Below are 16945 nucleotides of genomic sequence, written 5' to 3' on the forward strand. Positions count from 1 at the left end.
GCCAGAAGCCAAACAGTCTCTCTGGTGATAGAGAGAGATGGGCCTAGCTGCTTGGTAGATGAGACAAGGTACCTAGGGTGAAGCAGGGCTGGGGACAGGCTAAGGAGCTGGGGAGCTCTGGCCTGGAAAGCCCCAGGCTGCGGCCTAGCAGAGGGCAGAAGGTACTGGGAGGTTGCAGAGGGCAACTTAAGGTTAGGCCAAGGCAGCAGGTCCAAACCCCCTTTGCCAATGATGAGTACTGGATACTGCAGTCTGCCCCAGCAAACGGGCGCTAAATAGAGACTGGGCAGTAACCACTACTGAGGTGAAGTGGGGATAGTAGGGTGGGGGGTTCCCAAGGAAGGGGAAACCCAGACAGAGTAAGAAAGGGGTTATTGCCAGGGGGCAGCACCCCAGAGAAAGGGGCACCGGGTCTAGGAAGGGACACGGGGGCCAGAAGAACAGGTTGATCACCGGCCTGCAGAGGGTGCTCCGGAGCTGGACTGAGCTCTATTCGGAGAGCAACCAGTAGGAGGCGCCGCAGGAGTGAGTCCGACCCGGTTTCAGAGGCAGATAGGAGGGAGTAGGAAGAGCAATGGCTCCACCCCCATCCTCTGCACAGAGAGGACCTGGATGCTGTATCCTGTAAAGGGTGTCACAGATTGCATTCCCGCAAGCACAGCTAGAGAGCTCTGAGAGACAGAATTTCTCCAGTGTCCCACCAGTGCTGCTCTGCATTCCCCTTTACTGTAGGCTGAGACTAAATATTGCAATCTATCCCTGAGAAAACACTGTAATTGACCAGTCAGGTGCACAGACTAATGTTTCTTGTAAGAATGTCTTCATAGTTGTTTGTGATCAATACAAACCATATTGTACTTTTCATAAGCTTTTTTCCATTACTCACTAAAAGTTATTGTAACTGGGTTTTTTAGATGAAAGCAGAAATATCTTTTTCAAGATTGCTAAAGCCTTAAGTGCTGTACTATCCCAGGAAAAGACATATGTCGTATACAGCTTTTACACTGGAGTAAAGGGAACGTATGTCGTTAGACTGTAACAATTTATATTTTTATTGTAAAATAAAAGCATTGATGTTGGTGATGGGCAGTGAAATAGCTGCACTTCATTTTAATATGTCCAAGAGTTATACCTTCCCTTACTACCACCACTACTGGCATGGTACATATTCTGTGGTATTTCTTTGAATTAATTAGTCTTTATCCTTCCTATCTGAAGGCAGACAGGGGAACTTGATATATTATTACTAACTAATGAGAAATTCTACTTTCTGATGATTAAATTTTCAGAAGTAATTTGAAATATAGCCTGTATTTCCTTCACATGGAAACATCATCAGATGGACTTAATTAATTAATTAACACTGTGTGGTCAGTGCTTGGAATGGCTACATACATGCTAACTAATATGACTACGATTATTACTTGTTGAGCTTACATTCCTCATTGTTTCTCACCATAGTAGCCTAGGACTTGTGTTAACACCAGTTATAAATGTGGTGGTCCCATTGTGCAGATGCAGGGTAGCTTCTCTTGAGTGCAGCATGTCCTCCAATACCTTCCCCTGAATCCCTCGATGTGCCTGGAAGGAACAAACAAGATCTCCCACAATTCACTGGGAAAGAATTCATGACCCTTTTGTGCAGTGGTGGGCAACCTGCGTCCTGCAGGCCGCCAGACCGTTTGTTTACATTTCCACGGCCGCCCGCAACTCCCAGTGGCCGCGATTCATCATTCCCGGCCAATGGTAGTTGTGGGAAGTGGTATGGCCCGCAGGACGCAGGTTGCCCACCACTACTCTTTTGTGTCTTAGTGCCACACATAAGTAAGTACAGCACCAATGTGGACACAGCAGCTCAAGTGTTCTTTTGCATTGTGGCCACCCTCACTGGAACTAGGCGAACTCAAGAGGAGAAACTTGAGTATGGATAACTCTGTATAGAAGACATAATGTTAGTCTGTGTCTTCCTTATATGACTGTGTAGTGCAGGAGTCAGGAACCTTCTCCTTTACTCATGAATAAAGTGCAGCCAGAATTGCAGTCCCTGTGTTTGGGGGAGTATCACATTCTGGGGTGCAATCCAGGGCTGGTGCAACCATTTAGGTGACCTAGGCAGTCGCCTAGGGCGCTGGCATTTGGGGGGAACCATTTTCTTCAGCAGCAACAGCGGCGGCCAGATCTTCGTCTGCCCCGGTCGCTGCCGGCATTTAGGCGGAGGGAGCTGGGCAGGGGAGCGCGGGGAGGGCCGCCTGCAGCAAGTAAGTGGGGGGGGGCATGCAGGGGAACTCCCCGCCGCAGCTCACCTCTGCCCCGCCTCCTCCCCAAGCACTCCGTGGCTGCTTCACTTCTCCCGCCTCTCAGGCTTGTGGCACCAATCAGCTTAGGGGGGGTGCCTGAGGGCGGGGGGGTAGCTGCCGTGGGGGGGGCGCCTCAGGCCGGAGGGGGGGAGCTGCCGTGGGGGGTGTGGCGCCTCAGGGCGGGAGTGCGGGGGGGAGGGCGCAAGGTGGACGTTTTGCCTAGGGCGCGAAACATCCTTGCACTGGCCCTGGTGCAATCCAGACCAGTTAGGCACTGTGTCACTGCTTCTCCTGCAACCTAGGATGCCTCTCAGTACTTTGCTGTTGTAACTCCCAACTTGGGTTGCTCACAATCAGCCTGCCACCATGAAGCTGACACCCTGAGTGCCTGTGTATAGTCACAGGCCTCGGTCCAGCAGCTCTGACCCCACCAACGAGGGTGAAAGACAGAGAGAGACACAGAGAGCGTGAGAATACGTGGGGTGTTTTGCCCCTCTCTCTTATAGTGCAGTCACCCTTTGAAATGCATTTTTCAGAGGGTTACCCCCAGATAAAGTTCCTTCCCACAGTGAGTACGGAGGCATGGTGAAAGAGGTTCCATGTTGTTTGTTAAAATGCAGATAGATCTGTTTCTGCCCCCTTCCGTTGCCAAAGAATGGCCACTCCACTTGCCGATCCACTTTGATGACACCTAGGTAGAGGCATCATGTCCTTTTTCTTTGAGAAACAGGTTTACCCTCTCCCCAGACTTGTCTGGTAAACATGTTTCAGTCATAATTCCAGATTATGTTCATAACTTTACATATAATGTTGCCACACCCATTTCACCATATTATTAATCAGTGAGTTATTTGTTTTCAAATGACACCTCACAAGGCATATTTTGTACAAAGATTATCACGATAGCATGTAGGGTGTGAATACTGGGGTACACTCAGTCACAGGAAGCACAGTGTTTGATGTTGAAAAGCTCCTTCCTAGACAGTGAAGAGGGGCATAGCAGAGATTAGTTGGGCTTTGCTCCCTCCCCATGTTGTCTGGCAGAGGGGAATATACCACCACTCTTAAAGGGTAGACACAGATTTGTGCTCCCCACATACCTCCAAGCTAGTGGAATCTGGCTCCAGATTGGCACTGGAATTTTTAGCGACATTTATGACATTTTTAACATTTTTATCTTTTGTCTGCTTTATAATTTGCAATTTATTACATTCATAGAACTACAGGGGCATCAGTGAGGAGGCAGACACACTGCTGGTAAAGCTCTCTCTCTCCCATACAAGTCCATGTACCAGCATGGGCTTAACTACCTCTACTACATTAACTATCTCTTAGGTAGACAGTTGAAGGGAATTCACTGCTGTTGAGTAATTTCTATGTCTATAAATCATTTTAGAAATTCTTATGAGGTAACAAAGGCAGAAAAAAGACTTTGAGTTAGAAGGGTTGGAACCTCTTCTATCTGCTTGTTCTGTGACCTTTGATAAATCACTCCATTTCTCTGTGCCTATTTTACAAATGAGGAAACTAACATTTGTTTGGAGGCTATGAGGCTTCATTCGATGGTGGTAAATTTGTATTAGGGCACTCTGAATAAAGTTCAGACCAACTGTCGTACTTTATCTACAGAACAGGTATAGACTGGGCCGGCAGGGACAACCATGGGCAGGTGTCTCCCAGCTCCCTCTGAATCTACACCATGTAGAATCAAAGCTCTCTTCCTGTCTGGGATTTGGCTTTATTAACAGTGTGATAACAAAGTTCATCTTGAGCTTTTTCAACATGTTTAGGGGCTCCTAGGGTTCCTACCTCAGGACTGCTCAAGTCACATCCTGGATTCTTTCTCTCCTTGAGAAAGCCACTCCTCCCTCCTTTATATCTAGGTGGGATATGTTAAACCAGCTACAGCTAGTAGTGGGAGCGTAGCTTATTTCTTCTCCCCCCTGCCCCAGATCCGACACTGGCCGCTAAGGCACAAGTTATATACTTACTTGGAGAACTAAGACAATGTTTTGTTAAGGAGTCCAAATTCAATGTGAAATATTCAGCATGGAAAAAAATAACAGGCCCTCGGTCATATACAATCACAAATGGGGGATTGGATGCCAGAACAGATATAGATCTAGTTCAATAGAAGAAATTTCATCCTGTACATCAGACTGGATAGTACTGTGTAAGGTAAATAATGAAGATAAAGAGCAATAGAGAAAAATCCCAAAGAAATCATGCATATTTAATTATTACAGAAAGAGAGAAAAGCCACCCTTCTGAAGTTCAAGGGCCATTTCCAACGAACTACTTCAAAGGTTTAAGAATGGGAATGACACCTATAGTGATCACCCCTAACATTTATGGAGGTAGCTGCTATATATATCTTTATGACATACTTGGCTGACACACTCATTGAATGATGACAGACTTGGTACAAAAGGCAAAACACACGTCAGCTGCACAGATCTGCCACAGTATGTGCCTCTGACACTCCAGTGAACAATGCTTCAAAGCAATGGCATGCACAGGATCCTGGAACAGAAAACAGGGTTAACGACACATATGGCCTGATTTTCAGTCCAAATTTTATCAAACCTCCCTTTTGCAGGTATACTTTTCTGCTTGCAAATGTGTCTGTATATATGTTAAATGTGTCTGCATACAGAAGTGTTCAAAGTACCGCAGATTAAGTATTTAGACTGAGAAGTGACCCAGAGGCAGCAACAAGAGTAGAGTCAGAGGAGGAAGGGACACTGAAGAAACAAGAATATGTAGAGAACTATGCTCTGTCTTTGACACTGGCACTGTTTTTATCTTCTGATGGCAAGGGAGTGCAGGGAGTTGAAAGAGTGCATACAGTTATTGTAGAGCAGGTGATGGAGAAGAGAAAATGTATATGTGACTATGCAAAACCAACCAACGCAGCTTAGACTCTGAAACCTGACTTGATTCTGTGGACTGCCAACAACTTGAGATTTGTAGAAATTATCTGATGAGTAATTTTGAATGACAAATGCATTCAGGAAAAATCATGATCTGTTCACAGACAAATTTGCAATCAGAAGAAAAGGGGAAATTCATCAGATACATTTTTTACAAGTTATTCCCAATCTTTATTAAGAATTCAAAAATCAGAAAGTTGCTTTCGCATTTCTGTTTTGCCTGAATTAAAAAAAGAGGCTAATAGGAAAGATGACACAGTAGCTGTTCTGATATTATTTAAAATAATATGATCGCCTTTAAAAAGGCAGGCATCTGAGAGGAAGTACTCCTGCTTTGCGTAAAATACATTGGTTTAGCATCAATATTACCACTCTGTTATGTAAGAGCTACAGTTTTAATTTCCAAACCTTTGAAATCTCATAATTTTGCGTCATGCTATGGTAATCAGCAGCAGCTCTTTAATAATGTAGAGGTTTTAAATAGACTTCAGGTAGAAATGACTATTCGTATGGCCAGACACATTTGTCTGAATCCAGAGACACCTATTTCTGGACTCCTCCTTGAAAGTTTCAATAATTTACAGTAACTGGCTCATGCTTTGCAAAAGAATACCTGGGTATATATAAATGTCAGACAAATAAATGTAAGCTTTCCATTTTGACACAGGCAAATTTGCACATGATGAATAGTTTGATATAAGGTTTATATGGTCCCAAATAATACTGATAATTTAATTTGCCCAGTACTTTAACTAATTCTATGGCATTGTGGAAGGGGGGGAAAGGTGAGTCTATTCATCCTTCCCAAACAATTACATTTGATATATGTTTAACAGAAGGTTTCCTCAGTGCGACAGAGCAATTCATTTTGAATATTTAATTACCTTCTATTATTCTGTGCAATTTAAATCAGCCCCTAAATGGCTCCACTAGTATGGGAATTTATTTTTTCTGACTTCTGACTATTAGAGAAAGATTGATAAGTTTGTCAATTGTCCACAGAAGAAACAAGACTCAGTTTATGGAGAATATTAGACTAAATGTTTTAGTTCATTAGACAGGTAAGCCTGAGATTTAAAAACTGTCTGACAGTAAGTGCCAAAGATTGAACACCAAAGAGAATAGGGCTAGATTGTGACATTTAACCCCAGCCCTCAGCAGTGGGTGGTGCAGAGCTGCAGTGCCCTAGGGGGAGCTCTAGGAGGAACTGTGCTTTAGGAAAGGGACTGCATTGCCCTATCTTGTCAGCATGTAGGAGAAATGAACACAAAACAGTCTCTCTGAAGTGGTGCAACCCGCTTCCATCTTCACAGCTGTGCAGTCCGGGGGGCCTGTGTAGAGGTCTAGCAGGCCTTGTCATCTCTGTCCCCTTTGGAGAAATTTATGCTCTTGGGGAGAGGCGAGGGAGAGGGAGATGGCCATGTGCCCTCCCTCCTGAGTGCAGAGGCTGTAACTGTCACCAGCCCCTGTGTGAATGACCCTGTGTTTTTCTCTCCTCTCCCCGACACCCCAGCTCATGCAACAACACCTAGGAGGGCAGAAAGAAAGAAAGGAAGAAAGAAAGGATGCCTGGTTCAGGTGCACTGATGCTCTTTTATAGATCAGAGGACTTTGAGAGAATTCCACTAATGAGGCCTTAGAAATTGATATGTGAGAGACCCGGATTTCATTAATCACCTTCCAAGTCAAATATCCGTGATAATGTATTATTTGTGATAAGGGAAAAGCTGCCAGCTCGCTCCAGAACAATATAGCAGACACATCAACTACCAGGAATTCTACTTAAGCCTTTTAAACCTATCTTTGTGAAGGCATCTGAACTTTCAGTGGGATCTCTCCCTGTCCCCCAGAGGAGAAGGATGTGTTGTATGTTTGGGGTCAAATAGGCGCAATTTGTCAAGAACACTATAAAAACATATAACTTTAACTATCTTGTAAAGATCTTTAAAATACTTTTACTGTGAAAACTGGTATGTAAAACTGTTATTTTTTCCTTCTTTACCTAGTTTCCCATTTGATCTTGATGAATGTCCTTCGGTTAAACTGTTCTCAGTGAACTTAAATATAGTAACAGAGCAAAGCATTCAAAAGTGTTCTGACTACTGGCTAGCACAGAATTTACTTGCCAAGCAGATTCAATGGATGTATTCAGTACATCTAGACTCATAGACTTTAAGGTCAGAAGGGACCATTATGATCATCTAGTCTTTACCTGTGCAATGCTAAGGAGAGCAAGTAGGAATGATCCTCTGTTAGCACAGGTATGTGAGGCTACTATGAAAGTTCAGAGAGCGGAACACAGCTCCCATTCCCTAGGCAGAGAGGTGAGCTTTCCATTATGTAAGGGTGAGGGGCTTTGTAGGAGGCATTTGAGTTATCGTTTCTAGTAACCTGCAACAATAGGTGCTGGACAAGTTACATTTAGGCCATCTAGGGATAGTTAAAAGGCACACACAAAACTAGTTTTGGTGGCCAAACGTTAATAACCAAGTTGAAAAGTTGGCCAAAGAACATATGGAAGCTATCAGAGATCGAATGCACCAAAAGAGACTCCTTTTTGCTCCTGGTGTGTCCATGGGTACCGAGGAAGCATGTACACACACATAGACATTGTAAGACATTTCCAGGGCCAAATAAACATTGTGACCAATGCCTAGTCAGAGTGATCAGGGCTGTTACGAATATCATGTAGAACAACAGCATACATCCCTCGTGTGCTACATGGCTTGTTTGCAAGCAGACAGGAAAGCTAGCTTAGTGGGTAGTAGGATAGTTTGGGGCTTGGGTTCAATTCCCTACTCTGCAGCAGACTTGCTATGTAACCTCAGGCAAGTCAGTTAGGGTGACTATTTTATAAGTGTGTAAGGGAAAGATTCAGAACAGGACCTAGCATAGGTGCCTAAATCCCAGAATGAGGTCCCACTGGAATTCATAAAACCCCAGAGCAGCTGCTGCCAAATCCTGTAGGTGGCCAGATTCCCTCAGTGCCTACATTTTTGCAGTAAAAGATCCCTAGGTGCCTACATTTCTGCTTCTGAGCATGTGCCCTTTTGTCCCACACCAGGGATCCAGATGCCTGAGCCCCAGTGCAACTCACACACCAGGGGAAGATAGGTGTTAATCTGCTTAACTCACCTGTAAGTGGGCTCAGAGCTCTCCTACTAGATTGGGACTCTCTCTCTCTTAGCTCAGTGATTAGAGTACTCACCTGAGATGTGGGGGACCCTGGTTCAAGTCCTCTCTCCACATGAGGCAGGAAGGGATCTGGAACCTCTCTGGAGAGTGCTCTAGTCACTGAGCCTATGGGATATTCAGTGGATAAATAATTAGAGTCATTGTGCCAGTGAGAAAGAGAGCTTGATAGAACAAACAAGCATGAGAATGATTCTGTAACCAGGTAGCTAGTGCACTCACCTGGGAGATGCAGGATCCAGTCCCCCTGCTCCAATGCCTTTTAAAATTATTTATTCACAGTGCAACCGCTTCAACAGGAGAAACTGAGGGAGCAGATTATCCTAGAGTCTCCTGGTTAGGGCACACAGCTAAGAGGTGGCAGATCCTTGTTCAAATCCCTTTGCCCCCCTGAGTTGGAGACGGGACTTGAACCAGGGGTCAGCCACATCCCAGAAGAGTATGCTAACCTCTGGGCTATAAGGTAAATTGGGGTTCCTTCATCTCTCCTCCATCTTGCAAAAACTGCATAGACGACTAACCCCAAGAGAAGGTTTGCAGTTGAGAATTCATGCATCCTAAATTTAGGCACTGAACTCCCTGATGGGGTGGAGCTTGGAACACTCCCCTGGTCTTGGCCCCTTTCATTGGCTAGATTAGGCAGGGAGCTGCCGAGCATGCAGGCTTTTCTGAATCCCTTTTACAGGTGCCGATCTCTCCTCCATTCACTGTTTAGGAAGCCTAAGTCAGGCTTTGCGAATCCTAATAATTTTCTAGCTGCCTAAAAGGTAGGCGTGGCAATGCTTAGCGTTGCCATGCGTAAGTTCCTTTGTGAAGCTAGCTCTAAGTCCCATTAACCTAACATCATAGGTTACAACAAGGGAGGTTGTGAATCCCCAACACTGGAGGTTAAGAACAGGTTGGACAAATGCCTGTTGGGGTGGTCCTGCTGCAGCACAGGGGGCTGGACTAGATGACCTCTTGAGGTCCCTTCCAGCCCTACAGTTCTATGATTCTATAACACAGTCAGGCAGTTTTGAAAAAAAAAATTACCCTTAGTTTCTCTGTTCCTCAGTTCTCCATCTGCAAAATGGGGTTACTATACTTTCCATCCTCACAGGGAAGAATTAATAGGAAGGTGATGATAGATACAATAAAGATTGTGAAGTCCCCATCACTGTGTTAATGGGGGCCATATAAATATTGTAGATAGATAGAGCAGCTCGACAGGGGTAACTCTCCCCAAATTGCTGGGCCTGGGTGAACAGTTCATTCGAAATTTTAAAGAGGGGAATATAGTCTGTGTAATCCCAAAAGGGCACTCAGGAAACAAACAAACAGAAACCTGGCCAACTTCTTATTTACACCCAGAAATGCCCCACACATCAACACTAGCCAGGTGCCGTCTGTTTTAGTTTTTGCATGAAATGTTCATTCTTGCCTACATATCCCAAAACAAGACCTTTGAGGATTAGTTTATAAAAAGCAAATAAAACAAAGTCAGTGGACAACATCCATTTTATGTAAATTATACATGGACCAAAAAAAGTGGGGGAAAGCCATCCACTCAATGGCTCAAAAGGCGCCCTATGTGCCATTCTGTCACAATGAGCTCCAGTGATACACACAGTAAAGGTCAAAGATGACACAACCTGGCATAGACATACTAATCATGTGGCAGATCCACAGCCTAATTATAACCAACTCTCTAGAGAGACCCCTTTATTGTGACTGGCAACACCATCAACTGAGTTATAGTAACAGAGAAATTTAGCAAAGTCTACACATTTGTCCTGCATGGGGAACTGGAGCAAGAACTAACTATACGTATCCATACACCAGCTACAAAGACCATAGTTCAACATGGTCAAGGAATTGCACCTTAAATTCAAGAAAAGATCAGCCAGCGACCTTTGAAAGCCAAACACTGCTGAACTAGAAAGGTATTTACCTACCCATCTTATTAACAGTTATTGGTTAGTTCAGTAATTTTCACTAGACTCACAGTGCCATTTAGTCAGCATTAAACTCACACTTTGGAGACGAGCTGAGGTGTTTTATAGGCTTGCTAGGGTGTTTGCAGTGATGGCTGCAATACCGGAAAGTGTTAGTGCAAACACTTTTCCTACTTTGCACAACACTTAATAAAAAAACAAATATTTATAAGTCAAACAACTTTTATCTTGGGCTTTTAATAATGATGCTGGGAAACAGATGAGAATTTGGTTTCTTGCAATAGGTAAATATGCAAGATGGTTTCAGCCCAACTGTCATCCTCTTTAGCCCTGTCCTTTCACTCTCTCCGCACATCCTTTGTCATTCCTCTCCTGTCCTCATTTCATTCCTCAACAAGCCCATTTTGGGGCTGCTCAATTCCCAGTGTGCTGCTTGATTTCCACTCTGAAACTCCATTATGTCTAAGGCTCACTATGGCTGCTCCTAAAGTTTGATGGACAAAATATTTTAAATAATAAACTATGAGGAATTTAAGAAAGAAAACCAGGGTAACAGGTTCACAACAGCTAAAGAAACCTGCCCAATGAACCAGGGGAACAAAGAACTTTCAAAATGAGGGGTTTAATAGAAATATCAAATTTTGCTGCACAGATTGATGTAAATGAATATGCCAAAGGAATGAAGTTCCCAAAAGTTGTATCAGAAAACAAAGATCTAATTTCTAAACTAGTTATTCTCGGTGTAGGAACTGAATGTCTCAATCATGTGGATAGTCATGACCACATCAGGAGAATGAAAAAATAACTGTACCCTGCCAGGAAAGGTCTCAAAGTTGTAGAGCCCTGGAGGGATGGCAGCAGTAGAAGTAATGTCTATGCTTTTATTATGTGCAAAACTAGCAAAGGCTTAGATCAGTTGCTGGGGAGCTGCATCTACATTATCTCTTGGCGGAGCTAGAGTGCTGAGTCATGATCTCAACTCATAAACCAAATTTCTTATATTGTTTTTTCTATGCATGAGTGTGCGTAGGCTGAATTTGTAGCTCAAGTATGAAAAGATTATTCTCACTGATAAAACATGCCTTTATCATATTGACAGGGAACAAGCAAACAGGTGGTAATGTCCTTTTTTTGTATCATTCTCTCCTCATTTGTATAGGCAGGTGCAAACACAGCCCTCAGATGTAATTGTGCAACTTAAGTTCAGTGGGATTTGCTCCTGAACATCCAAGGAGAGAATTTGTCTTTAAAGCGCTAAACTTTCTGCTATACTCACTCACTCCAAAGATACCCTGGGAATGAATGAAGACATAATATGCAAAATAGAAACTGTTCAATCAGTCCTCAGTTGAAGCTGATCAACAGAAGGAGCACAAAAGCATATAGAAATGAGCCTGAGCGAGGAAGTTTGGATCTTGGATCCAAATTTTACTTATGTTTGAGGGTGTTCAGATTTGTGGTTCCAATTTGGGCCTTTTATGGACACAGGTTCAAGCCAGGACATCAAGGGTATGTCTATGCTACAATGACTCCCACAGCTGAGCTCGGGCTAAGGGGCTGTTTAATTGCAGTGTTGATGCTTGGGCTGCAGCCTGAGCTCTGACTCTCCCACCTTTCAGGGTCCTAGATCCCAGGCTCCAGCTCAACTCAAACATCTACGTGGCAATTAAACAGCCCAGTAAGCCTGAGCCAGCTGGCATGGGCCAGCCATGAGTTTTTAATTGTAGTGTAGACATATCCTTAGATCTGGAGCCAAGCATTCCCAAAACAGAGAGGTGATTAAATTGGACCAGTTCCTAATTGTGATTTCATGGAGGCAACATTTCAAAGGCATGTTGACTAATCACCCAATTAATGGGTAATTAACCAACATATTGTCTTGCAATAGAAAGGAGACTCTACACTATCAAGAGTCAACTTTTCAGTGTTCTGTGGTTCCTTAATAAAAAGCTATCGTATTCTACAATAATCCTCCATAAGACTATATTATTATTTATATAGCTGCCATAACATGGTACTTTGTGATAAGTAGCATATGTTAAATAAAGAGCAGAGTAGCTGTCCCAGACAGTTTATACCCAGAAGACACAAGTTAATGCAACACAGTGTGTCATATGCAATACAAAAGAATATAGTTAGGAATGAAATAAGCAAACAGGATGGTATGTGGTCATTGAATCTGGAATGTTTTGCAAAGCAAGGGCTCAAACACTCACAACACTTACTACCATGTACAAAGTACTCCAGTGAGTGGTCCCATTGATTTGAATGGGACTATTTGTAACAGAAGCATTCAGTTTGCTAATACACCTCTATCCCGATATAATGCAACCTGATATAACACAAATTTGGATATAATACAATAAAGGGGGGAGGGAGAGCTCAGTGGTTTGAGTATTGGCCTGCTAAACCCAGGATTGTGAGTTCAATCCTTGAGGGGGCTATTTAGGGATATGGGACAAAAATCTGTTGGATGATTTAATGGGGAATGGGTCCCCCTTTGAGCAGCAGGTTGGACTAGATGACCTCATAGACTTTAAGGTCAGAAGGGACCATTATGATCATCTAGTCTGACCTCCTGCACAATGCAGGCCACTCCCTTGCAATGCTGAGAAAGCAGCACTCCAGCAGATCAAAGCAAGTTCAATATAACACAGTAAAAAAATTTTTGGCTCCCGAGGACAGCATTATATCAGGGTAGAGGTGTATTTGGCAGGGTCAGGCCCCAAGGTACGCTGCAGTGTCTTGGATCACCTCAGTAGAATGCTCTCATATTTTATACAGTGGGTAAGAATAAGGGAAATGAAATCTGTCCACTTACTAAGCTTGTTCAACACCAGCAATTATCAGCTGCCCTGTGTATACCAATAATCTCTCTCTATTTGAGCAGCTGGGGTGGTGTTTTCCAAAGTGACTGCAGTGTAGTGATTAGATTGCTGTCTCCTGCCAGCTAGCACATTGAGGCTGCTGGCTGAATAACAACTATGGTAGACAGGCAGGGTTATTCCTAAAGTGCTCCTGAGAGGATCATTGATTTTTGATTGATTGATTTATTTTCCTCATTGCTTTGCCTGCAGGAGGCTTATAATAGGTTCAGCATCGTCAACTACTGTAGGTCAAGCCACTTCAACCCTAATGATAACTTTTCTAGAGATTTGGAGTTGAGAATTTATTTAAGTCAGCTTACAACTTTCTCAGCTTTATTATTATTCATTATTATTTTATTATCTGTTGTGCTTAATTACATTCAAATCAATTTCAGGGATATTAAGCAGATTTCTTTGGATAATGTTCACAATGAACAAGATGACAAATTTATATTAAATGCTTCCTCTCTGTCTGTTCTTCACCATTCTGACAGCTGTTGATGTGAGAGTCTTGCTTGTGTTTCTTAATGTCTTTTTCTCTCTCAACTGCTCTGACTGCATTATGTAATTCTGTGACTGTATTATTTATTATATATTTAACTCCAATTCTATTCCAGTGGTTGCCACCAAGGAAGCACTTATCTAATATTGACTTTAGCATGATCTATCATGCTTGTTCTTTGGAAGTAATATTGAGGCAAGATATTTTTATTGCAATAAGATCCATGTTTTCTGCACATAATTTTGTAAATTATATATTCTTGTAATATATTTGCTGAGTGCTGCCAGGGCAGAATGCCAGATTTTACACCTATTTGTACATGTTTCAATGACAGTATTGCCAACTCTCATAATTTTATCCTGAGGGTTGTGATATATAGTGTTTTTCATAAATCCTTGGCTCCTGGAGTTGTGTTATTATGGGAGAATCTCAGCTATAATTAAACAAGTAAGTTGCTATCCCTCATGTTTGTAGAAAAAAATATGAACATATGAATAAAAGGGTTCAAAAAGCAGAAAGCAAACAAGAACGCCTACATTTATTATTTTGAAAAACTTTGTGTTTTTTTTGAGCCAATCTCATAATTTTTGGAGGCCTGACTTGTGATTTTCTGAATGCTTGGAGTTGGTGTTACTGAAATGGCTACACAAGGTGCAACACAGTGGAGAGTCAGGTTAGTTGTGTTTTTAAAAAGAGCCTGTAATATTTTAGATCTTTACAGCAAATCCTAGGAGGCTAGATAAATTACAGCAAGCAAATTATCTTGGAACAAATTATTTGATATCTAATTGAATCCCCTACCATGAGTCCCATAAATCTAGTGTAATGTAGACTACCTGGAGTGTATACTGCACTTGATAATTATTAAAGTTGGTGATTAATGATTATCCGTAAAACAGCATGAAGAATTTATTTCTTGGTAAATTGAAGAAGGGGAACTTAATTGTTTTTCCTTTTCAAGTCCTGAACTTTGCCAAAGGGATATTTTGGAAAATATCTGTAAAATAGGTATAACAATCCAGATCAGAAAATATTTATATTTATCCAGAAAAATAAAAACAAAGGCATGTTAAAGGAGCTAGGCTAATGGTGCTCTCTAGTGTAATGAAATAACAAAAATTGACTTGTAGTTTACATGTAGATTTTGTTAAGGGGGCACACCCCACTTATTATTTTTAGAGATCATATCATCTAGTCAGGTCATTTCTAATACCATTATGCCTTGATCCCACAAAGTTCTATTCTCCTCCTCTTCTCTGTTTCATCTCTCTTGGCCACAATACTTCTGAATTCAACCTTAGCAAAAACTCCAGTGCACTCAATTCTAAGTTCTAACAAAATTAGAACTGGCCCAAACTTTTGCCCCTAATTAAACAGAATACCTTAGAGTTTGAAAAATTGTGGTTTACCCTTATATTTTATTGTCTTTAATTTTTATATGTTTTACACTTCTTGGGTCTGTCTCTGAAAGTAAGCGGAAGCCCTAAAATACATCCCAGGAGAGAGATGTTTTTTTCTATGTATCCAGCTTTGCAGGTAGCAGAAAATATCTGGAATCGTACAAGAGACTCTGTGCTTGTGCAGGTTCCTTCTCAGTTTTGTGGGTTCATGAAGTTCAGCTAAAGATCTGAATTTATGGGTGCTTCTCTGAGCCTATTGAGTGTTTTACCCATCACTAAGTGACCTCTTATCAATATGTTTTCACTGTTTCATCCTTTTCTTCACCTTTACCTCAATCCCATCAGCGCTTGGCTTGAATTCCTTCAATTCATCCCAAAGCCGTTTATTAACTGATTTGCCTTCAACCAAAACTCCACCACATCGGTTTCCTTACTTGACTCAAATCTTGCATGTAACTCCTACCAACAGGAACATACGTGTTCAAAGTGATCCTGAACTTGCTTTTGACAGCCATATTTCACAGATTTGTAAATCAGCCACAGTTCCAAAACACCTCCTGCATTCCACACCCTGTCAAAAGGTGAGCTTTTTTCTGATTGCTTTAAATATCTGTTACACACAACAAACCCTATAGTAAAATTGTTACAGTTGCAAAGTCAAACACTCAAAAGTTAGAAAATGCCAGAATTAAGGTTGCCTGTGTAATCGTAATTCGGTACCCTTGTGCATACGTGTTATGATACAGTCTTTAAGTTTTTTCCTCCACAGGCCTCATTCAGCTAATCAATATTTAATTTTCTCTTCATTTTGGAATGGGTAGCCCAGTGCCTTATTTACTGCACACTATTCAAACCCTGCTCTGAAGACAAAATTATTAATTTCCTCATGGACTTTTCTATGATGCTTATCACTATATTATCTGAGTGCTTCATGAACATTAACGGATTTATCTTCATAAATACCACCCCCCTTGTGTTGTGAGGGGGTGGTATTATGCCCATTTTACAGGTGGGGAGCTGCTGAGGCACAGACAGATTCGGTCAAAAGTTTCCCTTATTGTTGGGTGCCCAATTTGAGGGCTGATCTTTATATAATATTAAATAGTAAGAAGAATCAGCTTTAGGTATCTCAAATTGGGCACCAAAATTAAGGAAAACTTTTGACCTAATCTCTCTGTGCTGCTAGGCTAAGTCAGGTGACCAGGAGCCACATAACAGCTCAGACTAGAGTCAGCACTTATTTTGACAGGGAGATGCAGAGTCAGGGGAAAGTTCTGGAAGGGGCTCCCTGCACCTACCATGTGGAAGATCTAGTAGGAGATAACTGCAGAGAGCAGGGGTAAGAGTCTTATTGGGGAAAAGCTTTAGGAAAGGCCAGGTAGCAGTACTTTCTTTCAGGAAGGATCTTCAGCGTCTATGAAAGATTTGTGTTAACATCGAACTGTTTTGGTAAATAAAGAAAACCCTGAAGAAAGGGAGTGAAATTGTGCTGCTCTTGTGGGCTTCATTTGACACACTGGCTAATCAGTTGTACCACCAGCATACGGGGCCTCAACAGACGTGAGACCAGAAATGATGCCAATAAGGGGAGGATATAGGCTTGGTATTTCTTAATATAGGGGCAGTATAGACTTCACAGAGGAGGAAGATACAAAGAGTGAAGAGAGTGGCATTACTGGTGCAAAGGGATAAGAGTGGATGTGATAGATATTCTATAAGAGTGTTTTTCTGGTTTTAAGGGGGAGTAGTGCACGTAGTTATATGTGCTCATGGGGCTAAGTCATCTCTCCCCATGACAAGCATCTGTGGTCCACTGTGAC

This window comes from Mauremys reevesii, linkage group 1, assembly GCF_016161935.1.
Source record: "Mauremys reevesii isolate NIE-2019 linkage group 1, ASM1616193v1, whole genome shotgun sequence".
Lineage (NCBI taxonomy): Eukaryota > Metazoa > Chordata > Testudines > Geoemydidae > Mauremys > Mauremys reevesii.